The sequence below is a fragment of the Narcine bancroftii genome, chromosome 3 (assembly GCF_036971445.1).
Source record: "Narcine bancroftii isolate sNarBan1 chromosome 3, sNarBan1.hap1, whole genome shotgun sequence".
Classification (NCBI taxonomy): Eukaryota; Metazoa; Chordata; class Chondrichthyes; order Torpediniformes; family Narcinidae; genus Narcine; species Narcine bancroftii.
This window is the reverse complement of record NC_091471.1, coordinates 61,954,732-61,970,894: the sequence shown is the minus strand read 5'-3', so window position 1 is coordinate 61,970,894 and position 16,163 is coordinate 61,954,732.

Sequence of the window (16,163 nt, the reverse complement as noted above, 5' to 3'; positions counted from 1 at the left end):
AGTAGATTGGTGGTTGTATCACCACAAGGTGTGCCTTAAAAGCACTGTATTGATCCTCCTCAGGCGGGTTGTTGATAAAATCATCTACCTTGGCAGCAGAATTTTCATCTAATGAGGTGACCACATGCCAGAATTTGGTGGCTTCATTTGTTCTGTTCCTAATGTGGAACTGTGCCTCAGCCTGCTGGAACCATGGACGTGATCTGTGAGGCTAGAAGATGGGCAGTTTCACAGCTACTGCGAACATTCATTCTGTAGGCTTTCTCACTATGTTTCACTGTTGGGGCTCAAAAGACGTTGAGCACCTGTCGGGGTCACCAATTTAGTGGTACTAACTGCTGAGCTCAAGAAACACAGCTTAGCAGAGAAGAGTCAACTACCAACTGTTTTTTATTTTGAACAATTATGTGCTTCATAAAGGTGAGTGATATCAGTGCACCTCATAAAGGGGAGTGATGACAGTGCACCTCACAAAGGGGAGTGAAGTTAGCCTGCTGCAGAGTCATTGTTTTTCTGGCAACATGCCAGCAGGGAAGCAACACACTCTGTCAACCCACAGAGGTCTGCAAATGTGGGCTTCTGGGCAAAGAAGGGGAGCCCGCACCATTCTGTGCTGGCCACTCAGAGTGGCGATTCTGTCTGCCCAGCTGTGCAGCTGCTCGGTCCACTACATTACCTTTTGTTTAGATTAAGGGATAGTTTAAAGTAGTTTTACTTATTTTCTATCCATATGTATATGATATGACCTATTATTTGTTTTATTAAAGACTATGTAGGAATTGTATGTTAAACTCAATAAAAATATTTTATAAAGAAAATAATTTTTAAACTCAATAAAAATATTTTAATTTTTCCAAGATTCAGATAGAACATTATGACATACACCAGATAAATAGTATTTTAAAACTGCTGTCGCATATGATTACCCAAATATCACTCCCCCCACTGCAAAATTAAAAAAAAGGAAAGGGTGTTCGAGAAATAATCTTGCACCTACCATGCCCACAAAGAGTGTATCACTGGGAGCAGTTTCAGTTATAGTGTGTACAGTGTACACGCTTTCACTTCTGTTTTGTTTCCGTTTGGAAAAACATTGCTTTGCATCATGATTCTCTCCTTTGCAGTCATTACAGACTTTTCCATAGACTGGGCATTGTTTATTTTTTTTTTTATTTTTTTTTTAAATTTTTTATTTTTCACACCATAAATCACAATAGCCATGATATACACTTTTTCTTTTCCACACATTTACAGTGACTTTTTCTCCCTCCCCCCTCCCTCCTCCCAAGCCACCCCCCCATCCCCCCCCCTCTCTTCCATTTTAGTTATACAATCTAGGTTGCATTAATTCAGTTAGACAATGTTGTCATTCAACAAAAATACACCAGAAATTCTACTGAGTCCATTCTTTTCTTTTCTTCTCCTTCCATCAACTTAGGTAATGTTTGTTCCCGGTAGGTTTTCGCTATTGTATTTAATGTAAGGCTCCCATACTTGTTCGAATATTTCAATATTATTTCTTAAACTATATGTTATTTTTTCTAATGGAATACATTTATTCATTTCTATATACCATTGTTGTATTTTCAAATTATCTTCCAATTTCCAGGTTGACATAATACATTTTTTTGCTACAGCTAGGGCTATCTTAACAAATCTTTTTTGTGCATCCTCCAAGTCAATTCCAAATTCTTTATTTTTTATGTTACTTAGGAGAAAGATCTCTGGATTCTTTGGTATATTGTTTTCTGTTATTTTATTTAATATCTGATTGAGATCATCCCAAAATTTTTCTACTCTCTCACATGTCCAGATTGCATGAATTGTTGTTCCCCTTTCTTTTTTACATCGAAAACATCTATCAGATACTGTTGGGTCCCATTTATTTAACTTTTGCGGTGTAATGTATAGTCTGTGTAACCAATTATATTGTATCATACGCAGCCTCGTATTTATTGTATTTCTCATCGTTCCAGAGCATAACTTCTCCCATGTTTCCTTTTTTATCTTTATATTTAAATCTTGTTCCCATTTTTGTTTAGTTTTACCATTTGTTTCCTCATTTTCCTTTTCTTGCAGTTTAATATACATATTTTTTATAAATCTTTTGATTAACATTGTATCTGTAATCACATATTCAAGGTTACTTCCCTCTGGTAAACTCAAGTTGCTTCCTAATTTATCTTTCAAGTAGGATCTCAGTTGGTAATATGCCAGCGCTGTATCTCCCGTTATATTGTACTTATCTCTCATTTGTTCAAAGGATAAGAATCTACTTCCTGAAAAACAATTTTCTATTCTTTTAATCCCTTTTTTTTCCCATTTTCTAAAGGCAAGGTTGTCTATTGTAAAAGGGAGTAGCTTATTTTGCGTCAATATTAGTTTTGGTATTTGGTAATTTATTTTATTTCTTTCTACATGAATCTTCTTCCATATATTGAGGAGATGGTGTAATACTGGAGAAGTTCTATGTTGTACCAATTTTTCGTCCCATTTATATAATATGTGTTCAGGTATCTTTTCCCCTATTTTATCTAATTCTAGTCTCGTCCAGTCTGGTTTTTCCCTTGTTTGATAAAAATCTGATAGGTACCTTAATTGTGCGGCTCTATAATAATTTTTGAAGTTTGGCAATTGTAAGCCTCCTTGTTTATACCATTCTGTTAATTTGTCTAGTGCTATCCTCGGTTTCCCCCCTCTCCATAAAAATCTCCTTATTATTTTCTTTAACTCTTTGAAGAATTTTTCTGTCAGTTGTATTGGCAATGCCTGAAATAAGTATAGTATCCTTGGAAAAATGTTCATTTTAATACAGTTTATCCTTCCTATCAGTGTTAGTGGTAGCTCTTTCCAATGCTCTAAATCGTCCTGTAATTTTTTCATTAGTGGATTGTAATTGAGTTTATATAATTGGCCTAGATTTTTGTTTATTTGCACACCTAGGTATCTTATTGCCTGCGTTTGCCATCTGAATGGGGATTCCTCCTTAAATTTTGAGAAATCCGCGTTATTCATAGGCATTGCTTCACTTTTATTTACGTTTATCTTGTATCCCGACACTTCTCCATATTCCTTCAATTTCTTATATAGTTCTTTTATTGATAGTTCTGGTTCTGTTAAGTACACTATCACATCATCCGCAAACAGACTGATTTTATATTCCCTGTCTTTTATTTTTATTCCTTTTATATTATTATCTCTTCTTATCGATTCTGCTAGTGGTTCTATAGCTAGCGCAAACAATAATGGTGATAGTGGGCATCCCTGCCGCGTTGACCTGCTTAAGTTAAATTGCTTTGATACATGTCCATTTACTGTCACTTTCGCTAACGGTCCCTTATATAATGCTTTAATCCAATTAATATACTTCTCCGGTAAACTGAATTTTTGCAATACTTTGAACAAGTAATTCCATTCTACTCTGTCGAAGGCCTTCTCTGCGTCTAAAGCAACTGCTACTGCCGGTGCTTTATTTCCTTCTACTGCATGAATTAAGTTAACAAATTTACAAATATTGTCTGTTGTGCGTCTTTTTTTGATAAATCCAGTTTGGTCTAAATTTACCATTTTCGATACCTGTTCTGCTAATCTGTTCGCTAATAGTTTAGCTATTATCTTATAATCTGTGTTTAGCAGAGATATTGGTCTATATGACGCTGGTGAGAGTGGATCTTTCCCATGTTTTAGTATCACTGTAATTATTGCTGTTTTACATGAATCTGGTAAGTTTTGTGTCTCATCAATCTGGTTGATTACATCCAGGAGGGGCGGTATTATTAGGTCTTTAAATGTTTTGTAGAATTCTATTGGGAGTCCATCCTCTCCTGGTGTCTTATTATTTGGTAAATTTTTTATTATCTCTTGTATTTCTACTGTTCCAAATGGTTCTGTTAATTTATTTTGTTCCTCTATTTGTAGTTTTGGTAGTTCAATTTTAGTCAAAAATTCATCTATTTTCCCTTCTTTCCCTTCGTTTTCGGTTCGGTATAATTGTTCATAGAATTCTCTGAAGATTTCCTTAATTTCTTTTGGATTATATGTAATTTGTTTGTCTTTTTTCCTTGTTGCCAATACCATTTTCTTAGTTTGCTCTGTCTTAAGCTGCCATGCTAGGATTTTGTGTGTTTTTTCCCCTAGTTCATAATATTTCTGTTTTGTCTTCATTATATTCTTCTCCACCTTATATGTTTGTAATGTTTCATATTTTATTTTTTTATCCGCCAATTCTCTTCTTTTGGTTGTATCTTCCTTTATTGCTAATTTTTTTTCTATGTTTATTATTTCCCTTTCCAACTGCTCTGTTTCCTGATTATAGTCCTTCTTCATCTTGGTTGCATAACTTATTATTTGCCCTCTAATGAATGCTTTCATTGCGTCCCATAGTATAAACTTATCTTCCACTGATTCCGTATTTACTTCAAAGTACATTTTTAATTGTTTTTCAATAAATTCTCTAAAATCCTGTCTTTTAAGTAGCATGGGGTTTAATCTCCATCTATACATTCTTGGAGGGATGTCCTCTAGCTCTATTGCCAATAAATGGGGTGAGTGGTCCGATAATAGTCTAGCTTTATATTCCGTTTTCCTAACTCTCCCTTGAATGTGGGCTGATAACAGGAATAGGTCTACCCTTGAGTATGTTTTATGTCTAGTCGAGTAGTATGAGTATTCCTTTTCTTTTGGGTTTTGTTTCCTCCATATGTCCACAAGTTTCATTTCTTGCATTGATTTAATTATAAATTTGGTTACTTTGTTCTTCCTGTTAATTTTTTTCCCCGTTTTATCCATATTTGGATCCAAATTCAGATTGAAATCCCCTCCTATTAGTATGTTCCCTTGCGTATTAGCTACCTTCAAAAAGATATCTTGCATAAACTTTTGATCTTCTTCGTTAGGTGAATATATATTAAGTAGATTCCAAAGCTCTGAATATATCTGACATTTTATCATAACATATCTCCCTGCTGGATCTATTATTTCCTCTTCTATTTTAAATGGCACATTTTTGCTAATTAATATAGCCACTCCTCTTGCTTTTGAATTATACGATGCTGCTGTTACATGTCCTACCCAATCTCTCTTTAATTTCTTGTGCTCCAATTCAGTTAAGTGTGTTTCTTGGACAAATGCTATATCTATTTTTTCCTTTTTCAGTAAATTTAGTAGTTTCTTCCTTTTAATTTGGTTATGTATTCCATTAATATTTAGAGTCATATAGTTCAGCGTAGCCATTTTATATTTTGTTTATCTTCTCTTTCCGTTTTTCCATCATTACCTTTCCTCCTTTTCCATTTCTGTTTTCTTATTTTCAACTCTTTACCAGACAACATTCCTACAACATCCAACATTTTCCTTATTCTCCTATTTCTATCTTCTTTATCCCCAATCTCCCCTTCCCCTCCTGAGTTGCCCTTTATCCCTTGTCGGACAACCACATCTCCCCTCTCCATTTGGATTTGCGAATCCACTCGCAAGCGTCAACTGATTTTGCAGTGACCGCTATTTCCCCCCACCCCGCCCCCCCAGAAAAGATTTCGCTTTTTATATGTCACAAAGGTCACTCTTTTAATTCCCTCCTTATTCTCTCTATTCCATTACCTTCCCTTATTAATTCTTGTCTATACTCTCTATGTTTTCCTCTAATTACAGATACTTTCACATATGCCCATTGTCTCTATTCACTCTTATACCTCTTTACCCGCATACATATCAATCGTGGTCATTTTTACCCTCCTTACCCGTCTTCATCCCTCAGTCTATTTTTGTCTTTACCCACATACATATCAATCGTGATAATTTTTGCTCTCATTACCCGTCTTCATCCCTCAGTCTATTTTTGTAATTGTTCTGCAAATTTTCGTGCTTCTTCTGGATCCGAGAATAGTCTGTTTTGTTGTCCTGGAATAAATATTTTCAATACCGCAGGATGCTTCAGTGTAAATTTATATCCTTTCTTCCATAAAATCGCTTTTGCTGCATTGAACTCTTTTCTCTTCTTTAGGAGTTCAAAGCTTATATCTGGATAAATGAAGATTTTTTGCCCTTTATACTCCAGTGGTTTGTTGCCCTCTCTTACTTTTTCCATTGTCTTCTCCAGTACCTTTTCTCTTGTAGTATATCTTAGGAATTTTACTACAATAGATCTTGGTTTTTGTTGTGGTTGTGGTTTAGGGGCCAATGCTCTATGTGCCCTTTCTATTTCCATTTCTTGCTGTAGTTCTGGACATCCTAGGGCCTTAGGGATCCATTCTTTTATAAACTCCCTCATATTCTTGCCTTCTACATCTTCCTTAAGGCCCACTATCTTTATGTTATTTCTTCTGTTATAATTTTCCATTATATCTATTTTTTGGGCTAGTAATTCTTGTGTCTCTTTAGTTTTTTTATTAGATTCCTCCAATTTCTTTTTTAAGTCTTCTACCTCCATTTCTGCTGCTATTGCCCGTTCTTCCATCTTGTCCATTTTTTTCCCCATTTCTGTTAAGGTCATATCCATTTTATTTATTTTCTTTTCTGTGTTGTTTATTCTTCTTCTTAAATCATTGAATTCCTGTGTTTGCCATTCTTTAAATGACTCCATGTATCCTCTAACAAGAGCAAGTATATCCTTTACCTTGCCTTTCCCTTTATCTATTTCACTGTATTCTTCCTCTTCTTCTTCCTCTAGGTTGACCATCTGTTGTTTCTTTGCTGCCCTTTCCTCCTCTTCTTTCTTGTTTCCATTGTCTTCTGTGGTCTCTTCTTGCTGCAGGTGTTCTGCAGCTGTCGTTGCCGGCTGTGGAGATCGACTCCCCAGCTGGTCCCCCCTCCCGTCGGTGTGTTTTTTTTCATGCGCATCGCGCATGCGCGAGGAGTCGCGCATGCGCGGTTGCGCACTTTTACTCGGCTCTGTGAGCCATTGTTGTAGTTCTCTTTCTACCGACCTGAGAAGTGGGGTCTTCTCTCCACAGCGGGCCTCTTCGGACAGGTAAGGCCTTCACCTTTTTCCTCCGTTGTCTTCTCTTCCTCTCTTCTTTCCGTTGATTTTGATTTTTCTCCTTTTGTCTCCATCTTCTTTCCTCCTTTATACTCACTTTTCTTTAACTTGTATTTCTGTGCCTTTGTATTTTCTCTTGTTTTTCCCGACTTTTCTGGAGAGGGCTGGAGTTCACCGTCCGGCCACTACTCCATCACGTGACTCCTCGACTGGGCATTGTTTAGATGCACGTTGAGTGCCACATCTTTTGCAATTGAATGTCTCTCCATATTTTTGTTGTTTCCTACGGCTCATTTTTTGTTTGTGTGTGTGGGCACACACTGCAGCTATGGCTATGCCTTCATTTTCACTGGCTTTTCCACTATCATCTAACTTTTTCACATACTGCAGAGCTAATTCACTGCAAGGCACATCTTCTCAGGTCCAGCTCAGGTAAACACTGTCTCTCGCATCAACCTCTCTCTCACTTTCTTATTAATAGTTTCAAGTTGTTAAAAAAGTATACAAACACTCTCTTTTCAGCTGCGTGAATGAGCAAAACATGTACCTCTTGAGTGTTTCATTTTTTTTTGGTGAACAGTGTTCACCTTGTCGAACTTGCCCTGGTCTTCTGCCTTGGCAAAAACAAATGTATTGAAAACATCTAATGCTTGAGGTCCCACCACATAAGTAACAGTGTAATCTTCCATCCATCAGGTTTGCTATAGAGTCCAGTAGCTTGCAGTTACAGCATGAACCTTTGTTTGAGCAGCATCCACTTGTGGTCGACATTTCCAGTCTAATTTACAACATCAGGAGTCTTCACACTTTCCATTTCTCTGCTGCTATATTGACTGATTTCACTCCTGGTACCATGTGATGTTTCTTTTATTGCAATAAAGGAACTTGGGTTCTTTTAAAACACCTATACTTTAGGAGCGGTCACATGATACAAAGGGAATAGGAGGATGTGTCCCTAATTGCTTCTGGACCAGGACGAAGACCCAGAAATTCACTTCAGAAGACTTCAAAAGCATAAAAGTAAAGAACAAGGTACTTACCAGAAGAGGATGGGAAGGAAGAATCCCAAACAGCAGAAGACAGCTAGCAAGGTCAGAGCCAGCCTGCCTCGACAACAGCAGAATGGCACTGGGAGCACCAAAGGCAGAGGGCCTGGAGCCCCAAGGTGCCAAATATCAGCAGTAGCAAACCAACTTGGGGGAAGCCCCAACACTCGCCTGACAGAGTGATGGGGGAGGAGGCTATCAACCGCGAGAAAACTGGTGGTGTTGTTAGGGACCGGTCACCAGAAGGCATCATGCAGATGGAGGGGGCTGGAACAAACCCAGTTACCTCGAGATGAATGACAGGCAGCAGGAGAGTGGGCTTGGAGCTCAACAGTGGGTAAGACGGCACAGGATGGTGCAGAAGACTTTGGCCCCACGTGGGAGGAGATAACAAATATCTCCACTGGCTTGTCCAGTGAGAAGGAAGGAAACATCTACCTCCCCAGAATAACAAGCTCTGACAGGTGGTAAGAAGGGGAAGAGGAGGGGCCCTGAGGCAGCAAAGGTGGTCAAGAACGCGACTGGCTTTTCTGGGGATGCTGGGAATGATAGGAGCAACACGGAGGTGGTACTGTTGAGAATGAGGTGGCCAAGATGTTGGTGGCAGGAAGGAGGGGGGACTTGGAACCCTCACTGTGGATGATTCTAGAAGCAGTAGAGAAAACAGAGAAAAGACTCTCATTGCACTTGGGCAGGAAAATGGGCCAGTTAATTGCCAAACTAGACAAATGCCATTCAGTATTGAATGTCTTGCAAGGGAGGATGACAGAATTGGAAGAAAGAATAGGGAATAATGAGGACAGGATAGGGCATTTGGAAAAAGAGCTTACAGTATGAGGGGCGGTGGAATGGGCGGGGGTTTATGGCAGAAAATTTACATTCTTGAAAATTATAGTCGACGCAATATAATTAAAATTGTGGGACTAAAGGAAGAGATAGAGGAGAGAAACCCTGTAGCCTTCTTTCAATGCTGGCTCCCTGAGACCTGGGAAAGAAAAGTCTGGAGGAATTAGTAGAAATTGAGAGAGCCCATCGATCCTTCTTTTTGCACCCAAGCCCCAGACAAAGGCCAAGCTTGGTACTGGTGGAGCTATTGTAACATCAGGATCGAGAAAAAATGTTGAAAGCTGTGGCGAAAGTGAAGGGGGGGGGGAGTGGAGTACTGGAGCTGGAGGACAACAAATATTCTTTTATCCTGATATAAGTGAGCCCCTCCTGCATTAAAGAAAGGAATTAGAGCCACTAAAAAGGGCAGCAAAGCAAAAGGGGTATGAGTGTGTAATTAAATACCCAGCAGTCTTGAAGATGGTAATGCCAGGGGTGGGGGGGTGGGGAGAGAAAATTTTTCTCAGGTGCAAAAGAGGCTGAAAAGTTTGTGAAGCAACTGGCAAGTTGTAACAATTAAGAATGTAAATAATGTTTATGAAATAACAAAATTTTAAAAAATGTAAATATCTGGGTGTAAAAGTAGAAACAATAAGGAAAATGGTCTGGGAGGCTCAGAGAAAGTGGCTGGAGAGGAGAGGGAGATAAAGGCATGGGATTGGTCAGTTGTTTCAATGTATGGTGTTATATGTTGTTTCCTTTTTGTTTTTGTTTATCCCTTTGGCTTTGTCATCCCCTGATTTTCTTCGGATTTGATGCACTGGCTGGCTGGACAGAAAGAAATGGGGGGATGGTGGGAATGGAACTGCTGAGGCACAGGGGCACAAACCTGGTGGAAGTCCCTGGGGTAATGATTCATAGCATAAAATATATTAGTCTCAATGTAAATGTTTTGAACAGGCCTGTGAGAAGGAAAAGGGTCTAGGCACACATCAAGAAAATGAGGACGGATCTGGCCTTCCTCCAAGAAACACATTTAACAGAATGGGAACACAAAAAATTGAAAAGGGGGTGGTTGGGCTAGGTGATAGCCTCCTCATTCAGTTTGAAAGCAAGGGGAGGTAGCAATCCTAATAGGAAAGAGTGTTCCAGGAAGGGTGCAAAGCGTGGTCACAGTCAAAACAGGGAGGTTCATATTGAAGCACTATCAGATATATTCAGAGCCCTGGACCTTGCTGAATATGTATTCCCCCCAACTTTGATGATGAGAAGTTTATAAAAGACACCTTCCTGAAAATGGCAGAGGGAAGCGAGAATATTTTGGTTGGGAGAGACTTTAACTTTTCTCTGGATCTTGTCTTGGACAAGACAACAAAATAGATAACCAAGACAAAGGTGGCAAGGGCTACTATTGACTGTATGGGGGAGCTGAATTTGATAGATGTATGGAGATGGAAGCATCCGAGGGAGAGGGACTATTCTTTCTATTCAAAGCAACACGACTCCTACTCTAGAATAGATTTTTTTCTTGGCTTCGGCCCTCATAGAGGGTAGGATCATGGTGATTGAATATGTAGCAATACTTCTTTCAGATCATTCACCTCTGCCAGATAAGCAGGATGCAATGTACAAGTGGTGGATTAACACATTGCTGCTAAAGAAGCCAGAGTTTTGTAGTTTTGTCAGGGGACAGAATAGCCATGTTCTATGAGGCAAATTACACCCCTACTCCAGATAAATTTCTCCTGTGGGATACCCTCAAAGCATTTTTAAGAGGTCAGATAATTGGGTACACAAAAACAGTTAAAAAGGAGTACACGAGGGAGGTGGAGGAATTATTGGGCAGCCCAATCAAGATACATGCTTCACTCTTTGAGGCGGAGGTGTACCATCCTGGGCACAAATTGATTTGCACATGATGGGAGAGAAGATAGCAGAGGACTTTATTTACAAATTGAATGCTAAATTGCTATCTGGAAAGAAAGGCAGCCCCATATTAAAACTAATTTGAAAGAAAATCAATTAACAAATAGGATTCAAACTGGGGCTGTCTCCAAAAACACCCCTAGCTCTGAATAAACAGCTCCCATGGTTGGTGGGTAACAAGATCCGAGACACCTGGCATTGTAATGGTGTCCAGTGCATAGAGAACTGTTACGAATAGGGGCCGCTAATGTCATTTGAGCAGCTCAGAAATAAATATGGTTTATCAAATAGGACATTCCACTGCTAGCTACAAATAAGATCTTTTCTCAGGGAAAAATTAGGTTCAATTATGGCACTACCAGCATCCAGTGAACGTTGAGACCCTGATTCTAAAGGGGAACACATTGAAGTTTATTTCAGCAACTACTTCTTACTTCAGGTAAGCAGGAGAAGGGCAAAATCAGGCCTTCACAAGTCAAGGCAGAGGTGGGAGTCAGACTTAGAAATAATATTTGACGAGCAGTGCTGGTCTGACCTGTGTCGGATTGGCATGACGGCAATCATTAATGTGCGATACAGGCTGGTGCAGTACAACTTCCTTTACCAGTTATATCTGAGGCGCAAAAATTAAACAGATCAGAATCGGAAGTCTCAGACCAATGCGTCAAATGTGGCATTGCAACAGGAACTTTCGTGGACGTAAGTTGGACGTGTACCAAGGTTCTTTTGGGTGGACCTGGCTGAAGTCCTGGAGAAAATCATAGGCAAAGAATTCCCACAGGATCCAGAGTTGTTCCTCTGGGAAAAATGATGGACATAAGACTTATAATGAAGCTGTCAAAATTTCAAATCTAATTTGTAATGATCACATTGGCAGTGGCCACATTGGCAGCCACCTGGAAGTGCATAGCAGTTACATGGAAGTCCAACTCCAGCTTGAACATTGCATGCTAGTATGCAGAAATGCAGAGCTGTGTTCCCCTGGAGAAAATTACCTACAATCTCAGGAAAAAGCACAGTAGTTTCCTTAAAATTTGGAAACCGAATCTAAATTTCATAGCTGCACAGCTATAGGGTGGGCCGTCCTGCCTCCCAGCCTAGCTTCATCTCATCCCAATCCAAAAAAATGAAGCCATGGATAGGATATTGACCAGGTTACAGGTCACCGGGGCATAACAAATCCACACATCCCTGATTTATGTTTTTAACCATTGTTTTGTGCATCTTAAATGTAGTATATTACGTGATTTGTTGTGTGTGGTAAAGAGGGAGGGAAGGGTAGAAAAAGGGCTCAGACTCAATGGTGAACCTTATACAGAAATTATGACCATAAGTTTTGATGAATACTGATCACTGTATGAGTTTGAGTTTGAAAACTGAAAAATAAAATATAAAAAAAACTATATTTTTTAGCAATATTCATGACCATACGGAGGCATCCATCTCGAATCCAACCCCAAGCTGCCACAAACTAGTCTCCAACTCCTTCTAGTGGTCAGGAGAATCACTAGCACTCTATCACTACAAATGCCTCCCCCCGCCCACCCCCCAGTCAATTCTCACCTTTCCTCTCCAGTCCTACCTATGTTCAATTTTCACTCTTTATTGGTCTGTGCTCCTCCCTCACTCTTTCCTTCCTTCTCCCCAGTCTTTTAATTAAGGCACCTGCCTACTTTTTACTCATACCTTGAAGGGCTGAGGCCTGAAACATTGGTTATATATCTTTTCCTACTATAGACTGTGTGAGAACATCTACAGGAATTGCTGCAATCGGAGAGCAGCAGCAATCATCAATGATCCACACTACTCAGCACATGCTCTGTTCTCACTGCTGCCATCAGGAAAGAGATATAGGTGCCTTGCACCATCAGGTTCAGGAACAGATGCTACCTGCAGACACAAAGCAAGCAGTCAAAGGCTTCATTAATCAGAAAACCCAGGCATGCCTCTACATGCTGCTGGCTCACATCCAGGGCAGGTATGAGGGAGGAGACTAGGGCTCTCAGCCTTTATTAGGTGATCTTATGGGGAGGGGCTACAGGCACAGAAGTTGGGCAATCCTGCCCAGCCCAGTGTGGTCATGCCTGGACATGTCCGCAGTACCATGTTCCACCACATTATCCCTCCACCATCAGACTCCTCAACAACAAACTCAATCAGAGACTTATTTAAGGACTCTTACTTTTGGTCTTTATTGATTTTTTTCTCTGTATTGCACAGTCAATTTATTTCCATTTTTAAATTTGTTTACATGTGTACATTGAGTCCGTTTTTTTTAGCACTGCCAATAAGTGGTAATTCTGCCTTGTCTGCAATAAAAAGAATCTTCGGGTTGTATGTGAAGTCATGTATGTACTCTGACAATAAATCGGGAAAAAAAAATACATAAGACCTGTTGAATTCCTCCAGCATTTCTGCATTTTTATTACAGCTACAGTGTCTACAGACTTTCACGTTTCACTTCCTTGTTTGTCACAAACACCAACAGTTTAGCAATAACATCGGGCTGCATGAATATTTTGTAGTTTTAGTTACCCTTGATAGCTCTAAATATTTAAACAGTATATTCCCTTACAAATTTAAAAGTGACTAGCAGCAGGAATCCTTGATGAAATTTATTACAAATGATCTGAGAATAAAAGAAAGTTTTGGAGAAGTAATATTGTTTATATTCTTAAATGTAACATTCTTTCTCCTTATCACAAGAGTAATTCCATTTGTGCAAGGGATCATTGAAAACCAATGCAATGACAGCAAATTTCATTTTTAAGGCATATGTCGTCAGAAGATAATAGTTTCTTGCTGATTAATTTCAGTTAATAAAAAATGAAGCAGTGTCATGTAGTATATATTTGATGAGTGTTCTATCTGTTAAATAATGAATACCTGGGAATGATTATAAGAAAATATAGTCATTTGATCAAGAAGTTCACCGGATAGATCATCTGCAAATTGAAAACACAAGTTATTAATAGTTTTTTGAATCCAATTTTGACAGGTAATTTTTTTTGCAAAATTCACAAGTCTTGGCCTTTTGAAAAGTACAATTGGTGCCAATTAAAGAAAATAATAAAAGAGCATAACAAGAGTGTTTTAGATATACTGTATAAATAGTGAGGGAGGCAAGAGTGGACACTAAGGTCCTGGAAAGTAATCGCTAACACCAAGGAGAAGGTGCTTGGGAAGCTGAAAGTGGATATGTTATCTGAACCAGATGGACTACAACCCAAGGATCTGAAAGATAATAATCTTTCAAGAATCACTAGAGTTAGTTACCTCGACAGTCCTTGTTAGAATTATTGCTCACTAAAGATGATTTGAAAAAAATTATTTCAGAAATGTGTAAGTTAGTTGGGATGAGAAGTTAAACCCATCAAGTGCACCTCTGGGAGAGCGGGTTGCCACTCTCCTTCGAGAAAGTAAAAGGAAATTTTTCAGCAGGCACCTCCACTCCCCAGAACTCAGTGCTTTCGACCGGGAGCTGTTAGCGCTGTACCTGGCGGTAACATTTATGTTACTTTTTGGAAGGCCAGCAATTCAGGGTATTCACTGACCACAAGCCACTGACTTTCACCTTCCATAAGGTATCGGACCTGTGGTTGGCCCAACAGCAGAGACACTTGTCCTACGTGTCCAAATTTACCACAGACATTCAATATATTGTGGGGAAAAACAACATGGTGGCTGATGCTCTGTCACATCAAGTCAATACACACCCCGTCCCAAGGGGCCAAACACAGCAACAAGACCCTGAGTTCCCAGCTTACAGGACAGCCATCTCAGGTTTCAGAGTGGAAGACGACCCTGTTGGCCCAAGTAACCTGACACTGCTGTGCAATATTTCTACTGACATCCCCCACCAAATTGCCCTGGCTGCATGGAGGTGCCAGGTTTTCAAGGCTATCCATAACCTGGTGCATCCCGCCATCTGTGCCATGGTCAAAATGGTGGCCAACAGGTTTTTCTGGTATGGGCTCCATAAACAGGTCAGTCAGTGGGCCAAGACCTGCATGAACTGTCAGTCCTCCAAAGCGCAGGTTAACACTAGAGTGCCCACACAGACTATTGAGATGGTGCAGCTCAGGTTCAGCCACATGCACATTGACTTAGTGGGGCCATTACCGGTTCCTTGTGGGGAGAGATACCTCTTGACCATGGTAGACTACTCCACTAGGTGGCCAGAGGCAGTCCCACTGTCTGATACAACCTCAGGGACCTGCGTCAGGGCAGTCATCAACACATGGGTGTCCTGATCAGGGTCCTGAAGCACCTCACCTCAGACGGGGGCACAATTCACCTCCGGGCTCTGGGCGGAACTGGCTAACTTTCTGGGGATACAGCTCCATTCAATAGCATATCACCCACAGGACAATGGGTTGGTGGAGCACTTCCACAGGCACCTCAAGACAGCCTTGATGGCCCGGCTCAAGGGTCCCAACTGGGTGAACGAACTGCCTTGGGTCCTGCTGGGAATCCATACTGCACTGAAGGAGGACTTCAATGCCTCGGCAGTGGAGACGGTGTGCCTTTAATCATTCCCAGGGAGTTCCTGGCCTTGATAAATGTCTGGAAGACCCTGCGGCGAACCTCGAGAACCTCCACAGAAGCTGGAGTCCTTGGTTTCGTGCCAAACCCAACAGTACAACCAGCCCAAGTATAGCGCCCCAAATGACCTAAGGACTTGCTGGCATATGTTCATGAGGAGGAGCGCACACAGACCAACATTACAATGACCCTATGAGGGGCACTACAGGATCATTAGAGACAATGGTTCCACCTTTGTCCTCGACATCGGCGGGAAGGATGAAACATATACTGTCGACTGCCTGAAACTGGCATATCTAGACTCTGATGAGCTGGTCTCCACTCCTCTGCCATGACGCAGAGTGAGATTGGACTGTGAATCAAAGAACTTTCCTAAACATGTACACATTATATACATGTGTGCTTAGAATTAGAAGAGGGTTAAGTTAGGTTAAGTTAAGTTAATAGTAATGTTAATATTTGATCCTGTTTTCATGTTTAAAGATCATTGAAAGCAACTTTTGTTTAAGTAACCATTTTTCTTGGTGAATTTCTATTACTGTTGGGTTTTGGGGGTCCTCTAGACTTGTAACAGTATTGTTTAATCCGGCAGGTATGTGTTTGTGTGTGGGTTTTACCCCTGTTACAACTCTCTTACACGTGTAAATAAAAGACTGCTTCATTCAGACTCATTTCCCTTGGGACCTATTGAACCAGTTTCACACCCATAACAATTGGTGCTGTGAGCAGGATCCTTAGAATTACAACTGAACACAGCTGCAGGGGGAATGTTTTGGGATCGTGGCAGGAGAGCTAGTGCAGGCAGAGAGGATGGATCCCTGGGAGGACCGACAATAGTGCTTGGC